Source organism: Oncorhynchus clarkii, chromosome 2 (genome assembly GCF_045791955.1).
Source record: "Oncorhynchus clarkii lewisi isolate Uvic-CL-2024 chromosome 2, UVic_Ocla_1.0, whole genome shotgun sequence".
In the NCBI taxonomy this organism is placed as follows: domain Eukaryota; kingdom Metazoa; phylum Chordata; class Actinopteri; order Salmoniformes; family Salmonidae; genus Oncorhynchus; species Oncorhynchus clarkii.
This window is the reverse complement of record NC_092148.1, coordinates 17,967,287-17,992,099: the sequence shown is the minus strand read 5'-3', so window position 1 is coordinate 17,992,099 and position 24,813 is coordinate 17,967,287. Positions and strand designations below refer to the sequence as shown.

The following is a 24,813-nucleotide window of genomic DNA, read 5'->3' as shown; positions in this document are numbered from 1 at the left end:
ATGGAGTATTGGGTGTAGGCCAGTGACAAAGAAATCTCAATTGAATTCATTTAAAGTTTCTGAAGGCACTGTACACTGTAGTAGAGAGGAACAGATGAAACAAGAGAGCTGATTCCACCCCAAAATCTGTCCACGTGAAGATAGTTCTCTGTAGCGCTCTGCCTGCAGGTCATTGTCTTGGTGAAATATGCCCCAGTGTCTGCACTAGAACAAGCCGATGGGGAGTGACAATCTACACGACCACATTTTCAGCCTCATTGCTTTGTGCAGTTTGTACTATAGTAGAGGACATGTACGCAGTCAGTGGTTGTGTGTGTGTAAGAAACAGAGAAAGGGTGAACACAGCAGATTTAATCAGTATGTGAGGATGCAGAGGTAATAACTCCAGATGCCGGCCAGAGGAGCACATTTATCTCTGCCTGAGGACACAGCAATCAGAAAAACCTCAAACCAGCCAGATGAAGAACTCTGGAGGTCAAAGGTAAGAATCTACTCTATAGTGCAGTGGTATCACCTGACAGTGTCTAAAGCAGTGTGTGTGTGTGTGTGTGCTGTGTCATCACCTGAATGTGTCACACAGGTCCAGGTAGGAGACTGGAGGGTGAGGATGAATAGTTAGCTAATTAAATTAAGTGAATGATGAGAGTGCATGTTAGTGTGGCAAAGGTATGTGGTAGAATGTGATGGACACCTTTTCTCTCCCGCTCTCCATGTTCTACTCACATATTCAACCACTTTCACATTCTCTGTCTGCTCAGTCGCTCTGGGTTGCCAAGGGGACATATGCCGGGTCCACATCTCAGCCAGCCCTGGGCCTGTCCATGCTGCGCTGCCTGTGTGTGTGTACTCAACCAGACGTTGGCGTTGCCATGGTGAACCAGCCAGGCTGTGTTTAAGGTAGAGCTTGGGAAGGGCAGATTGTATGGTGGATGCAGCGTTGCTATGGGGAACAGAACATGCATGTTTAGAATGTGGCTTTGGTCACAGTGTGTCTGTCTGAGAGAGATGGAACAGAGGTTGTGTTTGAGAGAGAGTGCTGAGGAAACCGTTTAGCACAGGTAGCCCTGCTGATCTCAGACCCAACACAGCACATGCTGAGGGCACATACGTTCAGCCACACACACACATCCACCCACTATGCACTTTACCAGCATGCCCTCACTCACACAAGCTTGTGTATTGCTCAATGCTCTCCCACAATCATTCACTAACAGTTTGTGTAGGGGGTGGGGGGGGGTGATGGATACAATCTCAAAGTTTAAACAATGTATTATGTTTATGGTAAAATACATACTGTGTTTTTGAGTAATAAGCGAAAATATCTATAAAGGCTCTGTATACAATACAACATCTGATTACAATTGCAAAATAAGTCATACATTTAAAACAACAGTGTAATGCACTATATAGGAACTACGGAGCAATTTGGGGCGCACAGAGAGAGTCCTGCCAGTCAGATACAATAGAAAGGGATGACTGAGTACTGGGCCCAGTTTTTCAAAGGTTTTTTAACCGGATAAGATTAAAAACAGAAATAGAATGAATAGAAGTCAATGATTCGTCTGTTCTATTCATTATATTTTTTATTCATTATATTTCTATGCATTTAATCATATCCGATAGGCAAAATCCGGATAGATAACTTCTGAAAAACTGGGCCCTAATGAACACTACAAGGACACAGAAATACAGCTACAGATGACAGACTTACACATTCCAACACAACAGAATGACACTAAACTGAAGAACCTCACAAAGTAGAGCCACATGAGAGGTGCACCTTATAGGGTGAGGGAGTTGTGGTTAGGCAGCTGTGAAGATCAGGGATGTAGTGGGGGGTAAACGCCTGTAAGCACCGGTAACACTTCTATTCATTTTGGGAATCATTTATGCACCTATTCCCAGGACAAATGAGCATTTTCTGCATTAGTGTTTGTCACTCGCAGGCTAGACTCTTCACCTTTTTACAACTACCTCCCTGGTAAACACATGTAAAACCACCTGGCCACCCCCTTAACTTAATATCATTATAGACTCCCCCTTCAATTCTGAAATACACACCAACCAGATCATTCCATATTACCATGTTACAGGAGAAGAATGACAAAGGAGAGAGACTTAAAGGAAGGCAGCTGAGCATGCTGTGCAGCCAGTCTGTAGTGGATAAGTTGTTGTGGTAACATGTTTTTGGCAATTCATATAAAAATCATACCTTTTTTGTTGTTGTTGAATTTTACCCCTTTTTCTCCCCAATTTCGTGGTATCCAATTGTTTTAGTATTTTGTATAATCTCTACAACTGCGTCCTCCGATACACACCCCAACCAATCTTAACACAGTGCGCATCCAACCCGGAAGCCAGCCGCACCAATGTGTGGGAGGAAACACTGTGCACCTGGCAACCTTGGTTAGCGCGCACTGCGCCCGGCCCGCCACAGGAGTCGCTGGTGCGCGATGAGACAAGGATATCCCTACCGGCCAAGCCCTCAATAACCCGGACGACGCTAGGACCTCAAGGTCGGTTACGACAGAGCCTGGGCGCGAACCCAGGGTCTCTGGTGGCACAGCTGGCGCTGCAGTACAGTGCCCTTAACCACTGCGCCACCCAGGAGGCCTAAAAATCATACCTTGCTCTGACTGTAGAGCCATACCCAGCTAAAACAAACTGCCACGTAGAAAGGTGAAATATGCCACATAGAAAGGTGAAATATGCCAGAAAGGTGAAATATGCCACATTGGTGAAATATGCCACATAGGTGAAATATGCCACATAGTTAGGTGAAATATGCCACATAGTTAGGTGAAATATGCCACATAGGTAGGTGAAATATGTCTGGATTAGGAAGTGTTAGATGGATTCCCTGCACTGATGTGTGTCCATGCCAATGCGCACACACACACTCGTGTGCATGGACCAGAGGAGTCCCGCTGAGATGTAGCTGCAGCCAGCGTCACGCCATGGTGTACCCGTAACTCCCACAATGCAGTGCAACCAGCAGCCTGTCCCGCAGGACCTCCTGGCTGGGGTATTCTGGGAGTTTCATCATGTTGATGCTGTGGGAGGAGCATCATGGTCAATGTAGTTTCTTGTGGTTCACTGCAGATTGATGGCATGTCATTATGTCTCATATCCAGCTGCTGTAGTATACAGTACAGTGGTGATTTCTACCTGCCAAAGTATAGACCTACAGCGATGAGAACTACAGTACCTGTCCTTTCTATCCAACATGCAGAAACCCCTCCCTGTTTTTCCCTCTCCCCCTCTCCTATACCAGTGCCCTAAAGCCACACACACACACACATCACACACACCTCCAGAAGCAAAAGGAGACAGAGGAACCATACTGCCCTCTAGTGCTTTTTCTGTCAGCATGCTGCTCTCTCTAGTGGGTGACAGCGAGTGAGCGCATGTGTGTGAGCATATACGTGAGTGCTGTCCTCACCAGGTGCTGGAGGTAGGCAGTAGGTTTGATGTGTATGTTACAGAGGCAATAGTGAACTTCTGTAAGCCACTACCTCCCATCAGAAAGGCAAAGCCACCATGAGGTACCCTGGAACTAACAGGGACATGAGAAAGGAATTAGACAGGACAGGAGTGAGAGTAAGTGACGGATCATTGATCAGATCTTACAATGGCCTTATGTGAAAAACTCACCTGCCACACACGCACTGACTAATTAGAAATTCACCTGCCAGTGACAAACTGCAACAGTAGGACCCTCTCCTCTTGGGTAAGGCTTTCTACCACCTTCCAGAACCACTACAAGACAAGAGAATCCACATTACACCAAATGAAAACCACTGTGAGATAAGAGAATCTGACAAGAGAATCAGCTTTAAACCACTAAGCCAGCCTGGGAGGAGGTGTTAAGATCTCTGTAGGATCCGCCAAGCCTGTGGTACATCTCTCTAAATTGGAATTGTTCCAGTAAAAAGTGTCCTGCTCTCTGATGAGGTGGAGTTACATTAAAAAGAGTCCTGCCCGGTGAGAGCTAACTCACCTGGATGACAGGTTCCCCCAGGTCATAGCCACTGGTGTATTCTGTACCAGTCCATCAATCTCTGGCATCCCAGAAAGCAGCAGCAAGCAAGAGACAGGACAGGACAAGACAGGACAAGACAAGACAAGACAAGACAAGACAAGACATGACAAGACAAGACAAGACATGACAAGACAAGACAAGACAAGACAAGACAAGACCAGACCAGACCAGACCAGACCAGAGGTTAAATGGAGTAGTAGTCAGGACACATGTACAGTTGAAGTTGGAAGTTTACATACACTTAGGTTTGAGTCATTAAAACTTGTTTTTCAACCACTCCACAAATTTCTTAGTTTTGGCAAGTTGGTAAGGACATCTACTTTGTGTATGCCACAAGTAATTTTTCCAATAATTGTTTACAGATAGATTATTTCACTTAAAATTCACGGTATCACAATTGCAGTGGGTCAGAAGTTTACATACACTAAGTTGACTGTGCCTTTAAACAGCTTGGAAAATTCCAGAAAATTATGTCATGGCTTTAGAAGCCTCTGATGACATCAGAATGGCATCAAACTTCTCAAATTACATAATTTGAGTCAATTGGAGGTGTACCTGTGGATGTATTTCAAGGCCTACCTTCAAACTCAGTGCTCTTTTTCTTGACATCGTGGGAAAAAAAATAAAAAATCAGCCAAGACCTCAGAAAAAGAAATGTACACCTCCACAAGTCTGGTTCATCCTTGGGAGCAATTTCTAAATGCCTGAAGGTACCACGTTCATCTGTACAAACAATAGTACGCAAGTATAAACACCATGGGACCACACAGCCGTCATACCGCTCAGGAAGGAGACGCGTTTTGTCTCCAAGAGATTAACATGTGAAATGTGCAAATCAATACCAGAACAACAGCAAATAACCTTGTGAAGATGCTGGAGGAAACAGGTACAAAAGTATCTATATCCACAGCAAAACGAGTCCTATGTCGACATGACCTGAAAAGCCGCTCAGCAAGGAAGAAGCCACTGCTCCAAAACCGCCATAAAAAAAGACAGACTACGGTTCGCAACTGCACATGGGGGCAAAGATCGTACTTTTTGGAGAAATGTCCTCTGGTCTGATGAAACAAAAAATGGAACTGTTTGGCCATAATGACCATCGTTCTGTTTGGCGGAAAAAGGGGGAGGCTTGCAAGCCGAAGAACACCATCTCAACCGTGAAGCACGGGGGTGGCAGCATCATGTTGTGGGGGTGCTTTGCTGCAGGAGGGACTGGTGCACTTCACAAAATAAATGGGATCATGAGGAAGGAAGATTATGTGGAAATATTGAAGCAACATTTCAAGACATCAGTCAGGAAGTTAAAGCATGTGCGAGCAAGGAGGCCTACAAACCTGACTGTGTTACACCAGCTCTGTCAGAGGAGGAATGGGCCAAAATTCACCCAACTTATTGTGGGAAGCTTGTGGAAGGCTACACAAAATGCTTGACCCAAGTTAAACAATTTAAAGGCGATGCTACCATATACTAATTGAGTGTATGTAAACTTCTGACCCACTGGGAATGTGATGAAAGAAATAAAACTTGAAATAAATCACTCTCTACACTATTATTCTGACATTTCACATTATTAAAATAAAGTGATGATCCTAACTGACCTAAGACAGGGAATTTTTACTAGGGATTAAATGTCAGGAATTGTGAAAAACTGAGTTGAAATGTATTTGACTAAGGTGTCTGTAAACTTCCGACTTCAACTGTATCATATACAACAGACATATACAACAGACATAACTTCATGCTTCTTCTGTTCAAAATCATGTTGACAAAGACACAAGGGTGTTTTTCTAACGCAACTGAACACAGGTGATCCAGTGGTAAGCAGAGCTAAACTCTCCTCCCCACTGAGTCTGAGTGTTGTCAGCAGGCGAGCTGTGACCGTGTGACCGTGTGACTGCACACACATGTCCAATAACACACGGCGGGCCAGATAATCGCCATGGTACCCTATCGATCCAGGGACTAGTGAGGACATGGATTTTGCCGACACACACAGAAACAAATCTGATCTGAGCCGGGCGATGGCGAGAGGCCTCAAGGTGACCCCAACATCCCATTGACACCCCTGAGCCAGACAAGGCCAATCAATCATTGCATCAGACATCAGATCCCGCTAGGCAAGCAAGCGAGAGCAGAGAGCAGAGAAGGAGAATAAAAGATCATGGGTAAGAGGGGGTGAGAGCAGAGAAAGAGGTGAGGGGAAGAGAGTTGAGGACAGTGGACAGGAGAAGAGAGGAAAAGAGAGAGAGGAGAGGTAAAGGAGAAGGGAGTTGAACACAGGCAAAAGGAGAAGAGAAGAAAAGGACACTAACCAATTCATATTCATCAAAGAGCTGGATGAGGGAGGGGGGAATGAAGGTGTGGAACCCGTGCAGGAAAGTATTTATCTGAGGTTGGATGGCTCGAGTCATCCTCAACTCTGTCAGCAACTGGACATACTCTGCCTGAGAGAGAGAGAAGAGAGCAGAGAGCAGAGAGCAGAGAGAGAGAGAGAGAGAGGTTTATATAGGGAACATTCACTATGTAGAGTATGATTGATCTTTGGGCAGCCATCTAACACGTCTCGTTTCACAGGCTTCTTCCTTACAGAATATTACCACCTGCAGGCCACCTGTGGTACTACACACTCAAATTCCAAATGAACTTTCTCAAACACAGGCAAGCACGCACATCATATACACATTACATATTAATCATATAAGGTCATAAGTGTTAGAGAATACAGGGAGCGCAGTCTACATCACAACTTCCTTCTGTTTGACCTGTCAATCATCTGCTATTCTCACCTAGTTGATGTTGAGAGCAACAAAACAAATGTTAGGAATTAAGAGTTTCAGATCCTCCTTCTGTGATCGGCTGGCTCACCTTGTTGTCCTGGGTGACTATGAAGCTAGTCCTGCCAGGTTTGAGTGGCACCTCCTCCATGGCGCCGAACACGTCTGTTTCCACAGAGCAGGTTAGGTCCAGTCCCAGGATCCACTGCAGATTCTTGGCATACTCTGGATCGATGGACAACACATCCTGGTAGTTCACTGGGATGCCTGGACACACAGACAGCACCCATACTGTTACAACTCTGTAGCGTCACTGTAATATCCCTGTAAAAACACTAACAACTGTATTATAACCCAGTTACAAATGTAACAACCTGCTCAAGCAGAGGATACACCCTGGTAGTTCACTGGGATTCCTGTCCGCACATTACATCATGTTAACAACCCACTGTAGAACGTGGGTGTGTGTGTGTGTGTTACCCAGTATGTGTTTGTAGAAGGAGCGGGTGAAGTAGATGTTGACCAGCTGACGGTGGTAAAGAGCCAACCCCAGGATCTGACCCGCAAACCGGAAGTAGTTCAGATGATCAGGGTTCACTGACGAGTTACTGTTGGGCTGGAACGTGGTGCCTGTGACACACACACACACACACACACACACACACAAAAACACAAACATAATCTCATCAGCCAATCGAAAGGTGTCTCACCGTCCGCTGACTGGGTGAAGAGGCCATAGTCTGCATTGATGATCTCATTGGACAGGACGTCAAACCACTCCCTCACCATACCCTGGCCCTGGACACAAAGGTCACAGGTCAACTAAAGGTCTACTGAAAAATGAGCATGGGCTGAAATGGGACCCTGTTTCCTGTATAGTGCACTAATAAAGTGTTGCTAGGACTAAGCACGGGTAATTTGAGATGGTACCCTATTCCCTTTGCATTTTGGGAACTATTCCATTGTTTCCATTGCGCTAGGCAAGTTCAATCAAGAGTTTCTAAACTAAAGTATTTTAAAAGAAAATAAATACTATTTGAACCTAGGTCAGATAGACACTGATAATACCCACCATTCCTTCCTCTCCATGGAATCATATGGCGATGCCCTGTTTGAACTCCTCATTGGTCGATTTGGAGAACGTCACACGGCTACTGCTGAATATGGACTCTGAGAGAAAAGAGAAACATTGAGAAAGAGACACAAACTGATACATTGCTGGGTGGAGTGTAAGACATTTGGGGATGTAGGATGGTCAGTCTGGATTAGCAGGATGCCGTTCTCGTTGACAGGTTGATGGACCATGTCTGAGTCTGGCTGTCCTACCAATAGGTGCTCATAGAACCACTCACAGCGCTCCTTGAAGGGCTGCGAGGGGAACAAACAATAACACTTCACTTACAGCCTGCAGGTATAGTGCATTATGATGCAGATATAATGTATTACAAGACTTCAAAGGCCTTATTATGTCTTATAATTATCCTAACTAAATACCAGCCACAGCACTTCCCAAAACTCATTATCTCTCTCTACACTTTCAAATCTACGACGGTATCTAAACCAATGGTTCCAAAGCCTCAAGTGTTGAAATACAGTGTCTAAAGAATGCAGAGGGGGAAGAATGGCATTTATATTTGCATAATGTTTGAATGTCTTTGTTCTCTATGAGAGATGAGCTGGGGAGAGAGAGCGCAAGAGAGAGATAGAAATGAGAGAGAGAGAGATTTTCCCCTGGGGCTCCTGTGCATACTGAGAGGGAGATGTGGAGACGGAATAGTCTTCTTCAGGTTAAAATCTGTAATTAAAACGAGGGGCTCTTGTTCCCAGGTGGGATATAATCCAGAGGTAACGAGGCTTGGCACGCCGTCCGCCGCTCAAATATGAATAGTGAGGAGTGGAACACCACACACAACTTAGAACAGGCACTTAAAATTTATCAAGCTGTATAAAAGGAACTTACGACAAGTGTTATCGCCATGGCAATAACGTTGTTAAATGATCCTGCCTGGAAGACACGGGTGTTTCAAAGTCACTCGCAACATAGTCCCCTGAGGGAGAACTACAGGGGAACATAAAGAGAGGGAGAGAGAGGGGAATATATAGAAAGAGAAAGGGAGGGGGAGAGAAAGCTGCTGTCATAGCATGCAAATAAGAGGCCATGGGAACGTTGTCTTGGCTCTTGTATGTCCTAGCTACAGCAGATACACAACCAGGAAGTTGACTGATAGACCAGCCAATCACAGGTCTCACCTGGCCTTTGATTATGTGCATGAAGCGGGACATTAGCTCCGGACATTCCAACAGGAAGTGGAAAAGATGATCGTTGGATTCCTGAGAGTGAGAGCGATAGGGATGGAGAAAGAGAGAGAGAAATGGAGAGAGCGAGAGAAATGGAGAGAGAAAAACGGCAGGTTAAGTTAGAGAGATTGATAAGAAGTGTCTGGGTAAGATCCTGTCAAAGGACTCACCTGGTTATGAAACATTTGAGAACCTCGTCATGCTTGCAGACAAACTCTATGAAGCGAGGAGACGTCATTCTGGATGAGGAAAGACAAGGAAACACAGAGGGAGCAAGATAAAGAGGGAGGAGGGAGACAAAAAGAGAAGATGAAGCAAGATAATAAGATGAACACACTCACTACATAACCAGGAGCTGTGTTTCAGAAGAACACAACACAGAGATAAGTCGTGCAGCATCTGTCTATTATAATGAGTGGATCTGATCCCTCTCCAAAACACAATAACCTGCATTATTGAAACAGTGTTTCCCTGACAGGGGAACAGCCAGCTATCAGCTAATGAAGAGCAGGCCTGGGAAGGAGAAACACAAAGACAAACACAGCCATCTTCTTCTACTACAGCAGCATAGGGCCAATAACAGTGGATCCTATTCAGCGTTCAATTAGGCGGAGTTTAATGATCTAATTAAAATGTAATTATCTAGCCAGAGGGCCAGGAAAGGTGTGTGTGTGTGTGGAGAGGAGACATTAAAGCTATATTATTTCCCCAGGCCTACTCACACAGAGGGGATCTGAAGGAGGAAGTTACAAAGTATCTCTGTGAAACTAGGAGATTATGAGAGGAACACTGACTGTCATTTAGAGGCCAATATAGATCTGTAAAATCAGGTGTGTGCACTTGAGTGCAATCAAGAGCCAGGCCAAAGTGAAAACCAGCAGATACTTAGGACTCCCAAGAACTGGAGTTGCCCATCCCTGGGTTAGAAGTCAGAGGTCATTCTCACCCCTGTGGAATCTGACAGGAACAGCACATGTAGAAGGCCTGGATCACCGCGCTGAGCCGTTCGGCCGTCATAGAGATGAAATCCTCTCCGTCCGTGTATACCTCCAGTGTTTCCATATCAACCTCTGGGTCCAGAAAAGGGGGTAGGGGCATGGAGGGTGGCAGCGACGGTGCAGGCGGCAAGGGGGAGGCGGAGGCGACATCGTCAAGTTGTTTGAGGAGAAGAGAGGCGATCTCGCTCCGAGGATGAGGAGTTGGAAGGGCCCTTCCCCTTCTCTTCTCCAGCTCTGTGGAGATCAACACCAACCACTCATCTAGAGAGTGCCACAGCAACTCCAACGGGCTGGAGGAAATCAGAGAGAGAGAGGAAAGGGGGAGGCAAGGAAAGAGACTGAGTGAGTGAAGGAGAGGGAGCAAGTGAAGGGGAGAGAGGAGAGAGAGGGAAAAGAAAGAGGGATAGAGCGAGTGAGAGAGAGACAAACAGATGTTAAAAGAGAGAGAGAGAGAAATTAGGGAGAGAAAGAGAAAGAGGAAGAGAAAGAAAGAGAGGGGTAGATGCTGACAAACAAAAAAACACACACACACACTCAAAAGTCATGCACCAGGATAAGTCATGGATCAGGGGATCATTAGATGGTGAACAATCTCTCAATGACCTCTTCTGATTCACACCATGTACTACATCTCTGTGTGTATCTGAATTCAGGTTCAGTACTAACCCCATACTGACCTGAAAGACCTGGCGGCGCTGCGTCTTGATCCCATTGTATCCCCTGTCATTCCCATTGTTGGGAGAGGAAGGGCCCAGGCCGAAGACATGGCAGAAGATCCGGATGATTCTCAGCAGACTCTTCATCTGAGCGTCGTAGCTACTGGAGAGGAGACTGACGGTGAGTACGGAAGAGAAGAAACATTTACCCCTAAATGACTAGCTTTAAGGTAGTGGTGTTGCTGTTACACACGTATTGCGTTGTAATGCCTGAATAAACTTCCTTCAGAGAAATTAGTTAGAAACTAAAAAAAAGTGCACTTTCATATGCATTTGCCTCAGGTGTGGCTGGGAGCCTAGTCTAGCAGAGGGTTTATTACCTGAGGAGTTTGTGTCCATTAGTAATGGCCACCTCTGCTAGACTGGTCAGGATTATCTGGTAGTGACTGTCACACTGCTGGGAGACACGCTCTAGAATCTGCCTGAGCTCTCATATATACAGTGGGGCAAAAAAGTATTTAGTCAGCCACCAATTGTGCAAGTTCTCCCACTTAAAAAGATGAGAGAGGCCTGTAATTTTCATCTTAGGTACACTTCAAATATGACAGACAAAATTAGAAAAGAAATCCAGAAAATCACATTGTAGGATTTTTTATGAATTTATTTGCAAATTATGGTGGGAAATAAGTATTTGGTCACCTACAAACAAGCAAGATTTCTGGCTCTCACAGACCTGTAACTTCTTCTTTAAGAGGCTCCTCTGTCCTCCACTCGTTACCTGTATTAATGGCACCTGTTTGAACTTGTTATCAGTATAAAAGACACCTGTCCACAACCTCAAACAGTCACACTCCAAACTCCACTATGGCCAAGACCAAAGAGCTGTCAAAGGACACCAGAAACAAAATTGTAGATCTGCACCAGGCTGGGAAGACTGAATCTGCAATAGGTAAGCAGCTTGGTTTGAAGAAATCAACTGTGGGCGCAATTATTAGGAAATGGAAGACATACAAGACCACTGATAATCTCCCTCGATCTGGGGCTCCACGCAACATCTCACCCCGTGGGGTCAAAATGATCACAAGAACGGTGAGCAAAAATCCCAGAACCACACGGGGGGACCTAGTGAATGACCTGCAGAGAGCTGGGACCAAAGTAACAAAGCCTACCATCAGTAACACTACTCCGCCAGGGACTCCGCCAAATCCTGCAGTGCCAGACGTGTCCCCCTGCTTAAGCCAGTACATGTCCAGGCCCGTCTGAAGTTTGCTAGAGAGCATTTGGATGATCCAGAAGAAGATTGGGAGAATGTCATATGGTCAGATGAAACCAAAATATAACTTTTTGGTAAAAACTCAACTCGTCGTGTTTGGAGGACAAAGAATGCTGAGTTGCATCCAAAGAACACCATACCTACTGTGAAGCATGGAGGTGGAAACATCATGCTTTGGGGCTGTTTTTCTGCAAAGGGACCAGGACGACTGATCCGTGTAAAGGAAAGAATGAATGGGGCCATGTATCATGAGATTTTGAGTGAAAACCTCCTTCCATCAGCAAGGACATTGAAGATGAAACGTGGCTGTGTCTTTCAGCATGACAATGATCCCAAACACACCGCCCGGGCAACGAAGGAGTGGCTTCGTAAGAAGCATTTCAAGGTCCTGGAGAGGCCTAGCCAGTCTCCAGATCTCAACCCCATAGAAAATCTTTGGAGGGAGTTGAAAGTCCGTGTTGCCCAACAACAGCTCCAAAACATCACTGCTCTAGAGGAGATCTGCATGGAGGAATGGGCCAAAATACCATTGACAGTGTGAAAACCTTGTGAAGACTTACAGAAAACGTTTGACCTCTGTCATTGCCAACAGAGGGTATATAACAAAGTATTGAGATGAACTTTTGTTATTGACCAAATACTTAGTTTCCACCAAAATTTGCAAATAAATTAATTAAAAATCCTACAATGTGATTTTCTGGATTTATTTTTCTCATTTTGTCCGTCATAGTTGAAGTGTACCTATGATGAAAATCACAGGCCTCTCTCAAGTGGGAGAACTTGCACAATTGGTGGCTGACTAAATACTTTTTTGCCCCACTGTATACAGTATTGTTGATAGTGTTGATTCTTCACAAAAAAATACAGTTTTATATATTTATGTTTGAAGCCTGAAATGTGGCAAAAGGTCGCAAAGTTCAAGGGGGCCGAATACTTTCGCAAGGCACTGTATATATATATATATATATATATACACATACACTGCTCAAAAAAATAAAGGGAACACTAAAATAACACATCATAGATCTGAATGAATGAAATATTCTTATTAAATACTTTTTTCTTTACATAGTTGAATGTGCTTACAACAAAATCACAAAAAAATCAAATTTATCAACTCATGGAGGTCTGGATTTGGAGTCACACTCAAAATTAAAGTGGAAAACCACACTACAGGCTGATCCAACTTTGATGTAATGTCCTTAAAACAAGTCAAAATGAGGCTCAGTGGTGTGTGTGGCCTCCACGTGCCTGTATGACCTCCCTACAACGCCTGGGCATGCTCCTGATGAGGTGGCGGATGGTCTCCTGAGGGATCTCCTCCCAGACCTGGGCTAAAGCATCCGCCAACTCCTGGACAGTCTGTGGTGCAATGTCGCGTTGGTGGATGGAGCGAGACATGATGTCCCAGATGTGCTCAATTGGATTCAGGTCTGGGGAACGGGCGGGCCAGTCCATAGCATCAATGCCTTCCTCTTGCAGGAACTGCTGACACACTCCAGTCACATGAGGTCTAGCATTGTCTTGCATTAGGAGGAACCCAGGGCCAACCGCACCAGCATATGGTCTCACAAGGGGTCTGAGGATCTCATCTCGGTACCTAATGGCAGTCAGGCTACCTCTGGCGAGCACATGGAGGGCTGTGCAGCCCCCCAAAGAAATGCCACCCCACTCCATGACTGACCCACCGCCAAACCGGTCATGCTGGAGGATGTTGCAGGCAGCAGAACGTTCTCCACTGCGTCTCCAGACTGTCACGTCTGTCACGTGCTCAGTGTGAACCTGCTTTCATCTGTGAAGAGCACAGGGCGCCAGTGGCGAATTTGCCAATCTTGGTGTTCTCTGGCAAATGCCAAACGTCCTGCACGGTGTTGGGCTGTAAGCACAACCCCCACCTGTGGACGCCGGGCCCTCATACCACCCTCATGGAGTCTGTTTCTGACCATTTGAGCAGACACATGCACATTTGTGGCCTGTTGGAGGTCATTTTGCAGGGCTCTGGCAGTGCTCCTCCTTGCACAAAGGCGGAGGTAGCGGTCCTGCTGCTGGGTTGTTGCCCTCCTACGGCCTCCTCCACGTCTCCTGATGTACTGGCCTGTCTCCTGGTAGCGCCTCCATGCTCTGGACATTACGCTGACAGACACAGCAAACCTTCTTGCCACAGCTCGCATTGATGTGCCATCCTGGATGAGCTGCACTACCTGAGCCACTTGTGTGGGTTGTAGACTCCGTCTCATGCTACCACTAGAGTAAAAGCACCGCCAGCATTCAAAAGTGACCAAAACATCAGCCAGGAAGCATAGGAACTGAGAAGTGGTCTGTGGTCCCCACCTGCAGAACCACTCCTTTATTGGGGGTGTCTTGCTAATTGCCTATAATTTCCACCTGTTGTCTATTCCATTTGCACAACAGCATGTGAAATTTATTGTCAATCAGTGTTGCTTCCTAAGTGGACAGTTTGATTTCACAGACGTGTGATTGACTTGGAGTTACATTGTGTTGTTTAAGTGTTCCCTTTATTTTTTTGAGCAGTGTATATATATATATATATATATATATATATATATATATATAAATACACAGTTGAAGTCGGAAGTTTCCATGGTTGGAGTCATTAAAACTCGTTTTTCAACCACTCCACACATTTCTTGTTAACAAACTATAGTTTTGGCAAGTTGGTAAGGACATCTACTTTGTGCATGACACAAGTAATTTTTCCAACAATTGTTTACAGACAGATTATTTCACTTATAATTCACTGTATCACAATTCTAGTGGGTCAGAAGTTTACATACACTAAGTTGACTGTGCCTTTAAACAGCTTGGAAAATTCCAGAAAATGATGTCATGGCTTTAGAGGCTTCTGATAAGCTACTTTACATAATTTGAGTTAATTGGAGGTGTACCTGTGGATGTATTTCAAGGCCTACCTTCAAACTCAGTGCCTCTTTGCTTGACATCATGGGAAAATCAAAAGAAATCAGCAACAAAATAAATTGTAGACCTCCACAAGTCTGGTTCATCCTTGGGAGCAATTTCTACGTGCCTGAAGGTACCACATTCATCTGTACAAACAATAGTACGCAAGTATAAAACACCATGGGACCACGCAGCCATCATACTGCTCAGGAAGGTAACGCGTTCTGTCTCCTAGAGATGAATGTACTTTGGTGCAAAAAGTGCAAATCAATCCCAGAACAACAGCAAAGGACTTTGTGAAGATGCTGGAGGAAATAGGTACAAAAGTATCTGTATCCAACTGCACATGGGGACAAAGATCGTACTTTTTGGAGAAATGTCCTCTGGTCTGATGAAACAATAATAGAATTATTTGGCCATAATCACCATCGTTATGTTTGGAGGAAAAGGGGGAGACTTGCAAGCCGAAGAACACCATCCCAACCGTGAAGCACGGGGGTGGCAGCATCATGTTGTGGGGGTGCTTTGCTGCAGGAGGAACTGATGCCCTTCACAAAATAGATGGCCTCATGAGAAAGGAACATTATGTGGATATATTGAAGCAACATCTCAAGACATCAGTCAGGAAGTTAAAGCTTGGTCGCAAATGGGTCTTCCAAATGGACAATGACCCCAAGCATACTTCCAAAGTTGTGGCAAAATGGCTTAAGGACAACAAAGTCAAGGTATTGGAATGGCCATCATAAAGCCCTGATCTCAATCATATAGAACATTTGTGGGCAGAACTGAAGAAGCGTGTGTGAGCAAGGACGCCCACAAATCTGACTCAGTTACACCAGCTCTGTCAGGAGGAATGGGCCAAAATTCACCCAACTTATTGTGGGAAGCTTGTGGAAGGCTACATGAAACATTTGACCCAAGTTAAACAATTTAAAGGCAATGCTACCAAATACTAATTGAGTGTATGTAAACTTCTGACCCACTGGGAATGTGATGAAAGAAATAAAAAGCTGAAATAAATAATTCTCTCTACTATTATTCTGACATTTCACATTTTTAAAATAAAGTGGTGATCCTAACTGACCTAAGACATAGAATTTTTACTAGTATTAAATGTCAGGAATTGTGAAAAACTGAGTTAAATGTATTTGGCTAAGGTGTATGTAAACTTCCGACTTCAAATGTATCATCGTACCTACAAATGGTAAACTTAACTGTAACACTCTAGCCACTATGACTAAGGCTTACACACACAGAGTTCAAAAAATATATATAACAAGTTAGTGTTGGTTAAGGTTTAAACTCTATATAACAATACATAATGACATTTCAGAAGACAAGGGTTAACGTTAAGAGATGGTGGTCAATAGACGACTGAAGTCAGGGTTGGAGATCTGAGAAGGGCTTGTACCAAATCAAGATGTCCAGTGTATTATTTCATTCACTAGACAGGTACATTAGCTGGTGAGCCAGGCAACAAATTTCGACTGATTTACATGCAGTCAGTTGACAGTAAAACAACACTTCATTTATCCACAGTTCATTACAGATGAATTGTTCTAATCACAGTGCTTTTCAGATTGAGCCTCCTTAATGGGAACTGACTAATGTACAAGTGAAACATAATCAAAACAAAAGATCAGAGGATTATACGATCACTGCAGTCTCCAACCCTGCTCATCCTCTGTGTGTGTGTGTGTGTGTGTGTGTGTGTGTGTCTGCGCGTGTGTGTGTGTGTCTCTGCATGTGTGTGTGCCCCTGCATGTGCGTGCGTGTGTTTGAGTGTGGAGCTTAATACATAGCACTCAAATGAAGGCTGGGGTGTCACTGTCATGTCCTGAATTAATAGGAACCTCATCATTCTCCATCTCTCTGAAGCTGAGGGATGAGTTTCCTCATGCCTATTCTTATCATCTGAATGAGACAGGCTGCATAGAGACCATCAGAGGACTGACAGGGATAGGAGTGTGCTACTGAAGTTTGGGACATATCTCTGAACAGCTGTCTGGCTGTGATCCTTGTTATTTGGTCTCTTCATATTCCATCCCCCAGCTTCCTCCTCTTCCAATACCTCCTCCTCCCATTAATAGCCTTGTACAATGCCGTGAAATATATGTTTACAGCCACACTGAATCAAAACAACACCTTTGCATTTCAATTCCCGAACCAATGTGTTACAAAGAATAGTTCATACTCCATTTACAATTCTAAGTGGACAATAGGAAGAAGGATGAGAGGAAGTATTGCATCATCATTCCTGTACTAGTGTACGTAGTGACCTGCAGGCGAAGTAGAGGGGTGTGGCCCCAGAGCAGTTAGGTCTGTTGATGTCCGCTCCACTGTCCAGCAGGCACTGCACCGTCTGATGATGTCATCGACCACACACATGCAAATGAGGAAGAGGGAGAAGAGAAACAAACCCATCATCAACACTACTGTCTGGTATTCATCATGTTATTCACCATGGAACTTATCATGAAGTTATGATTAATAAACTTTGAAACTTGATTATATAATAACACTGGCAAAGGTTCCAAATTAACACAATCCTTTTACGACTTCTGAGATATCAAAAGTGACACCTGTTCTGTACACTCACAGTCTTGTGTCTATGACGAACACTGTATACTGAACGGTTTATGGAAATGTTGGTACTTCCATACAGGTCTTGGTTGATATATGCGTGTTATCTACTCACAGTCTTGTGTCCATTCTGGCAGGCTACATGAAGGGCGGTCTGTCCCATGGCATTCTCTACATCCACGTTAGTCACATGCTGCACCAGGTCATGAAGCAGCTCAGTCCGCCCGTTCAGTCAACCAGTGGATCTAGAGGAGGAGAAGGAGGGGAGGAAGAGGATGAGGAAGAGGGATGTAGTAAAGCATAATCATAAGTAAACTGTATACACACCTTTTTATTGCGTTAATTGCATTTACTGTATGCAGTCTTGACCTGCGTTCACCATTTTTAATAGAACTACATCCCTGAGATATGACAGAATTTAACAGCAGTACTGGTCTGTCTATACACATGACTTCACAGTGATACTCACAGCTGTCAGTCCCTCATTGTTGCAAATGTTCACGTCTGCATTGTATTCTAGTAGTCTTCCCATACACTTTTTCTGTCTTTAAGGAGGAAAGATGAGGAGGGGGATTCATTAAGTATCAGACATAATACGGTAAACATTATCACTGTCATCAACATCACTAAACCATGTTCACTGGGCTGGCAGGGATCTGTGATTGCAATGTAAAGGTGTATTCTGCCTCCCTACCAAAGGGGGCAGCAGAGTACTATAGTGAACATGCAGTAATGTCTATGTCCAGTATCCTACCGGTTTCTGGCAGACAGGTGCAGATGTCCTGGTAGTTAGGGTTCGCTCCTCTCATTAGCAGTAGGACCAGGCACTCCACTGATCCACAGCTACAACACAATAACCAACAAGTTCACAAGCACTGCAATACACAAATAGATGTAGCGTACACACAGACACAGAAAGACACACAACCACACAGAAAGACACACACCCACAGAGGCCAACCAAGACACACAGAGACCCATCACACCAGATACCGAGTTTCATCAGAGACACCACTGTGATAAAAATATATGCTGGAGAGATTATGCTGTCTGGTTGGTTTCTAACAAAACAATGGAAAAATTAGAACAATCAGTGATAAAAAAATAAACATTCCTTACTTGGTAGGAATGTGAAGCAGACTTCTCTTGACTCGTCCGAAAGTGTAGTTCACATCAAACTTGGAGTTGAGGAGTAATTCAGAAACCGACCTTCAAGTACAAGACAGGCATGTCAGATAATTATCTACAGGGAACCAATGTTGACAACTTCCTCACTCACTCACACACACACACACACACACACACACACACACACACACACACACACACACACACACACACACACACACACACACACACACACACACACACACACACACACACACACACACACACGCTGGTCAGCCATAACCATTGGCATTAGTGTGTAGACTGCAGTTTCATTGTCTGTGAGGGGAGCAACAGGGAGAGGGTGTGTCATTGATAATTGTGGAATTAAAGAACAAAGATCTTCCTCTGCTAAAATCAGTACTCTTAGAGCGCTCTATGTAGAAGCTACTGACTCATACTTAGGGCCATCATAACTACTGATGTACAACCACTATCAGTGACAAAGTATGTATCAGTTGGTCTCACTAGATTCATATCATATTATTACTATTACATGGTTAGCATAATACCCTATCCAGCATACAGCCTGTAGACAGGGAAATGTCTAGTGCCCCTAAGGGTTGCTGGCTTCCGCCTTGTTGACAAACTGTAAAATGATACTGTAATTCCAACATTTAATGACTATATGTATTAGCATTAATATACAGTGTGCTATAGATATAGTTAAAGCCTCCTATTATGCTCTGTCGATTATTTGCGTCCTTTGGTCGATAGGCTATACCTTCCGGGAGATCGACGGTCCTGGCGCGACGCAGAAAGCGGGTCAGCCTGTTCAGCTGTACGTTTAGTTGCTCCATCACCCGTTCCATCATAGGTGTACCAACAACCGGGAACAAAACCGAGGGTACAAAGCCTCGAGCAAGATTATTTTGCCGCTAAAATGGTGCTTCTGGCTTCGATGTAATCCATCGAGCCGCCGAGAAATGTACATTAGGCTGCCCCTTTTTCTATCTCTACCCTCTTCATTCGTGAACATTGCATGTGTCAAGTCTCATTTTTCCTGTTTTCATTACGTCCGATGGCAATGCGGTCTGGGTACTGTAGTTTTCGGTGTTCAATATGTGTAGTTCATAGTATTGTATGACGGTTCATTGATTGATTGATCATCGTCAAATGTGTTTATCTCTTTATTGTTTAGTGACCTATGCTGTTAAAATGTTGTTTTTTTTGTCAGAATGTGTATTGTGTTTCAGAAAAAGAGAACTGACTAATGTGTAAAAAATCTAATTTGACAAAAAAAGCAAATAATTAATGTGTATACGATATTATTCTTGTAATGTTTTTAATTGTTAATTAGTTTCATTTCATTAATTGGTATTGAATGGATGCAATGACACCTCTGCGTCACGCTACTTATGGTCATGTTCTCTTAAATTGTTTTGACTTGGATAAAACTTTCAGGTTTGATATGTCTTCAGAAAAAACATACGTTTCAAACGACCAACATGTAGTAAACCTCTCTAGCCTTCACACCTTTCTACCCCATATGATTCTGGTGACTTTTAATGTGTCTTTTTGCATAAAAAAAATATTTTGAGACTAGAATTGAAAACTTGGAGTTGTATTCCAAGACATGAATAATGTGTGTGTCACGGGAGGTTGGTGGCACCTTAATTGGGGAGGACGGGCTCGTGGTAATGGCTGGAGTGGTTGAGTGGAATGGTATCAAATACGTCAAACACATGGTTTCCATGTGTTTGATGCCATTCCATTAGCTCAGTTCCAGACATTATTATGAGCCGTCTTCCCCTCAGCAGCCTTCACTGTGTGGGGAGCTAGAAGCAGAACCTAAAGTTGAGGCATGCTTGAACAAAATGGCGACCATGCTTCACCCTCCAGTGACTCTCAATAAAGGGCTTCCAAGCTATGGTGCCAGTCATGTGTAGCCCAACTACCTCATCAGCGAAAACACTAAGAATATCATGCATTTCATACCACCACACTTTGTTTGCATTGGAAATTCTGATTTGCATGCTTTTTCAATGTGTAAGCATAAGGACTGAGGCCAGAAATGTCTCAATGTAAATTATATGACAAGTAAAGTGTGGGAAACTTGAGAAAAAAAAGCATTGATTAATTGAAATATTTATTCATCATCATTACATTTTATATTTACCTTTGTGATTTAAAAAAAAATGCACCAAGAGAAAGACATTATGAGTAGTATAATAAATCCAAAGATTAACCAAGTAGATTATACTAAAAGTTACAATAAATTATGAAAATCAACATTTGGATTGGACATAAAATTCACTCTGTTACTATTAATTTTAATTTGAGTAATACATTTTGAGCTAAAATGCCAGATATTATCAATTAGTAATAGTCAGCCATGAATTAATTTGTGTATTGATAACAACCTGTTGTTCAATTCCCATCACTGGAAATATTTTATTATAAAATAAAACAATAACAAAATCCAAAAAATTATAGGACCAAGTAAACAATTAAGCAATTAATTAATACAGGAAAGGATAGAAATTGTACATTTATTTCAGGCTGATCAAAATGAGCCCTGTATCTGAAAGAGAAAACATGTGTTGTATTTAGAAAGGCCTACATGTCCATTTTATGTCCAGGAGTTGAATTAAATTCCTTCTAGAAATTCTGAAATATTAATATTTTGTTAATATAATTGTTGACAACCAAAACGGCACCAGAACTTGTTCTTGTTCTTTCTCTCTTTTACACCTTTGGCACTTACAACATCTTCACGTGGAAATGTACCTTTTTTTCATGCAGAATTTCATGAATTTAGTCTTCAATAAATATTTGCAGTTAATTTGTGCATTTACTTTTTTTTTTACATTTTTTTATAAAAAGGGCTGTTCAAACGTGTAACATTCTTAGATGCTCTACATCATTTTAGGCAAACATTTGAATACATTGTTGTCGTTTTTTATTGTCCGATTTTGTGATTCAGATGAATGAAATTAAGTTTTGTCTGCTTTAAATTGAGATGTGAAGCTTCTGTATGAACAATATATCTGTGAGGAGGATCAAAAAGGTCCGTTCCAATCGAAATACTTAGACTTTGTCCTAAAACTCTTAGTCTTGTAGGCTATCACTAATTGGGAATTTAAGTTTCATAAAAATAACGTGCGTTTTTAATTATTTTTTTTAATCTACTTTTAGATTCTTCTTCATCGATGCACGTTGCTTGATAGCTACCTAAACACTATAGGATAATCAAACAACTTTGATCTTAATAGAATCTCTTCTACAACAGGACTATCTATTTTAAAACATGTAGACTGTTCGATTGTGAATTGTATTGTAGTTATTGTATGGTTTACTATTCACATTATATATTTCACTACATTTATTACGGCTGCATCCTAGAGAGCCAATCCCCAGCAACCACCAGATGACACAAGAGAGCAAAACCTTTCATGTAAATTCCACATTCGGAAACTAAATAGATACCCAGGCCTAACTATTGCTGTGAAGGTCTAAAATAGAAACTACACATCGAAAGAAACAATTACAGTCAACACACAGTTGAACAATATTGAAGTATCTAATTATGACAAAGGCTTTTTGGGGGGGAGAAAATAATATAAAATATATTCCTGCCTATTTCCAATAGGCTACACACTACACATTACTGTACTAGGCTTTCTTTCAATGTAATGAAATTAACACTAGATGGTGCTACGCTGTTACCTATATCAACATGATTGAACTGAGTTCCTAGGGGCAACACTCACTGTTCCAATTTGGCGCTATTTGTACAGGCATCCAATCAGCCACGAAAGTAGCAGAACGTGAGGCTGCGCAGAGGCGCTTTGGCTGGACAGCGCAGCTGGTAGCTGCAAACAGCTTACCAATATCGATACAAACTACCCTCTCCATCTTTCCTCAGGAAGTATAGCCTATCCATTAGTTGCTATATTCTCGGCAATGGTGAACAATCGGTAAGCTAAATTGTTGCATATGTGTTCCCCACTTCTTCCTATAGCCTAATGTTCTGCAATTAATTAACCATAAACGTTATGCAAGTATGCTTTGATTTTGGACCAGGCAACGCAGAGACTGGAGAGGGGGGGGGGGTCAAATGAGCCAAAACCGAGATTATGTTGTTATAATGAAAATTATTAGATTTGTTTCAAATTCTTCCGGGTTCTTATAGGCTTTTAAAAAATGCCATTGGTTAGCACCAAACAGTTTGTTACCATGTGGACATTCTTGCCTAAATTCTATTGACATTCATTAGGCTATACTTTCTAAAAGGCTATATTCCGAAAATGGAGCTGGAGAGGCAATTGGAAAAACAGCTGCGAAACCAAAATTAGGCTATACTTTCTAAAAGGCTATATTCTGAAGATGGAGATGGAGAGGCAATAGGAAAAACAGCTGCGAAACCAAAGGCAGCACAGTATGAAGATAGGCTAAAATTGCTTCTCCAATAGAAATCCCCGATCACACTTGTAGGCGATGTCATGGCGACGTCTGCTTGCTAAGCGCATGCGTAGAAACACGTCTAACGTTCGTCTCGCGCCAAACTGCGCATGTGCAAGTGCAACGGCGCTTCTTCGATATAGGTTGTTTTTTATGAAAAATTAAAACCTGTCAGTTTCACGAATCTAGGTTGTACCTTTAGATTTCAGGAAAATTAACAACTAAGGAATATTTTTTTACTTCGTTCATTGACTCATTGGCCTGGTCTGTTTGATCTGTTTCGCAAGCGCTCCCGGTAGTCTCGCGATGTTGCACCTCTGGGTTTAGAAACTCTGTGGCGAAACTCTTCAGTCTCCAGTCGCTACGCTGAGATGTTAACCTTTGCCAGACCGCTACCTCCATAGCTTGATTGAGGGTTTCAGACTCCGGGGACGAGATGGCGTCCATCCCTATTGAATTGTACAATATATATTTTTAAATAATGCATGGTCAATTTCCAAAGTTTACCCTTGGTGGAGTAATTTATTATATGCTATAGTTGATATGAATGGGAAACGGTGGAATCTGTATATTTACACATTTCATACATTTACTTTCAATTATCTTGGGCATTCAACAACTGGTTATGAAAATACACCCTCTTCAATGATGTCCTAAATGCATGTGTAGTCTAGACGCAAGACATTCGATGCATTCTGGGCCTATTTAAAAAACATCCCTGCTCTACTTCACAGATATCCAGGGGTATGACCTCGCAGGGGACAACCTCAAGTAAGTGCATCATGGTCACCATGCCTCAGATTATTCTGAAATAGGAAACTGTTAAAATCATTATGCATGCAATACATTTTTATATGGGGAGTGTAACTCAATCCAGTCCAATAAAAGCTGCTTTGTGTGAGTGTGTTTGAGAGTAGTGTGTGTGTGTGTGTGTGTGTGTACGTGTCTAACTATACTTGTGGGGACCAACTGGGGACATTTTGTTGGTCCCCACAAGGTCAAATGCTATTTCTAGGGGGTTTAGGGTTAAGGTTAGAGTTAGTGTTAGGGTTATAATTAGGGTTAGGAGCTAGGGTTAGTTTTAGGGTTAGGAGCTAGGGTTAAGTTTAGGTTTTTGGGTTAGGGTTAAGGTTAGGGGTTAGAGAAAATAGGATTTTGAATGGGTCTGAATTGTATGTCCCCACAAGGTTAGCTGTGCAATAATATTTGTGTGTGTGTGTGTGCGACACATATTTTGTAGAGTTGATCAGGCTGTTGATTGTGGCCTGTTGAATGTTGTCCCACTCCTCTTCAATGACAGTACGAAGTTGCTGGATTTTAGTGGGAGCTGGAACACGCTGTCGTACATGTCGATCCAGAGCATTCCAAACATGCTCAATGGCTAACATGTCTGGTGAGTATGCAGGCCTTGGAAGAACTGGAGATTTTCAGCTTCCAGGAATTGTGTACATATCCTTGTGACATGGGGCCATGCAATATCATACTGAAACATGAGGTAATGGCGGCGGATTAATGGCACGTCAATGGGCCTCAGGATCTCGTCCCGCTATTTCTGTGCATTCAAATTGCCGTCGATAAAATGCAATAGTGTTTATTGTCCGCAGCTTGCCCATACCATAACCCCATCGCTCTGTTCACAACGCTGATATCAGCAAACCGCTCGCCCACACAGCGCCATACACTGTCTGCCATCTCCCCG

The 24,813-nt window shown here is 43.1% G+C and overlaps 1 pseudogene; it reads right to left on the bottom strand.

Annotated features, from left to right (window-relative positions):
• Nucleotides 1-2,927: 2,927 nt before the first annotated feature.
• On the bottom strand, nucleotides 2,928-23,561 carry LOC139376860 (E3 ubiquitin-protein ligase HACE1-like; annotated as a pseudogene).
• Nucleotides 23,562-24,813: the final 1,252 nt, after the last annotated feature.